Source organism: Hevea brasiliensis, chromosome 4, assembly GCF_030052815.1.
Source record: "Hevea brasiliensis isolate MT/VB/25A 57/8 chromosome 4, ASM3005281v1, whole genome shotgun sequence".
In the NCBI taxonomy this organism is placed as follows: Eukaryota; Viridiplantae; Streptophyta; class Magnoliopsida; order Malpighiales; family Euphorbiaceae; genus Hevea; species Hevea brasiliensis.
This window is the reverse complement of record NC_079496.1, coordinates 6,115,877-6,117,283: the sequence shown is the minus strand read 5'-3', so window position 1 is coordinate 6,117,283 and position 1,407 is coordinate 6,115,877. Positions and strand designations below refer to the sequence as shown.

Sequence of the window (1,407 nt, the reverse complement as noted above, 5' to 3'; positions counted from 1 at the left end):
GGATAGATTACTAATTTTGCACATATAGATTTCATACTCCAATACCCATCAATTCATTGCTTTAATTTCAAAATTAGTTCAATTTAATCAACTTTTTATATCAAAAATTCAATCATTAACACAACTCCTCGTGGGAACGATATCTTTTCTATATTACTTGTACGACCCGTGCACTTGCGGTTGGGCCACATCAAGTTGTTGGCACCGTTGCCGGGGAGTTGTTTGTTTAAGATTGAATTCTTGATTATTTTAGTTGTTTTTAGTTTTATCTTTGTTATCTTTTCATTTTGCGTTTGTTTGTTCTTTTTCAGGTACTTTTAATCTTTTATGAGAAGAGCTAGAAGCACAAGTGACACATCCTTATTGTTCAATCTTGAAATTGAGAAATTTTGTAAAGCCAACAAGAAAGAAACCAGAAAAAGAAAAGAAGCTTTGAGAGAAACTGAATTAGAAGAAGACATGGCTGATGAAAGAATGAGAATTGGTGGTAATGCTGGAAATGATCGAAACAATGAAAATCTAGCCCAAGGTGAAGAAGTTGTAAATGCTAATGTGCCTAGGGAAGTATGATGGATCATGCTTTTCCTCATTTTGATGATTTGAGAGAAAGTATAGCAAGACCAAGAATTGATGCAAATAGCTACAAGATGGATTTTGGAGTTCTTCAAATGATTCAAAATTCTCAATTCGGAGGACATCCTTCTGAAAATCTACACACACATCTAAAGAAGTTTGCTATGATTTGTGACATGCAAAAACAACCTGGAGTGTCTGATGATGCTGCAAGATTGAAGCTATTCCCATTCTCTTTGAAAGATAGAGCATTGGATTGGCTTGATTCTTTACCTCACAACTCTATCACAAATTGGGAGCAACTCACCGATGCATTTCTTGCACAATATTTTCCACCTGGAAAAACTCAAGAATTGAGGAATCAAATGACAGCTTTCAGACCAAGAGAAGATGAAACTCTCTATGAGTCATGGATGAGATGGAAGGAATTAGAAAGACAATGCCCACATCATGCCATTCCAAAATGGATGATAAACTAGAATTTTTACACAAATGTCACTCCTGCAATTAGAGGGATTATTGATGCTCAAACAGGAGGAGAATTTATTATGAAGCATGAAGATGAAGCTTATGAGCTATTGGAGAAAATTGCAAAGAATACTCATCTTTGGAGTAGTCCAAGAGGACCAGCTCCAACTCAAAAGAGGCAAGCTGCTGGAATGTATGACCTTGATCCATTCAACATGATTAATGCAAAGTTTGATGCACTTACAAATGTCTTGGCTAAGAAGATGGAAGATTTGAGTATGTTGGTTAGTTCATCATCATCTTCTGGAAGTTCACAACAAGTTGCTTATGCAGAGGGAACTACCAGCTGTGGAGTAGACTATGGAG

General features: G+C 36.2%; 1 non-coding gene across 1 annotated transcript; it reads right to left on the bottom strand.

Annotated features, from left to right (window-relative positions):
* Positions 1-923: 923 nt before the first annotated feature.
* LOC131179594 (small nucleolar RNA R71) lies at positions 924-1,030 on the bottom strand. The gene has a single exon (XR_009148484.1). It is a non-coding gene; the product is annotated as a small nucleolar RNA R71 (small nucleolar RNA).
* Between the last annotated feature and the right edge of the window lie 377 nt (positions 1,031-1,407).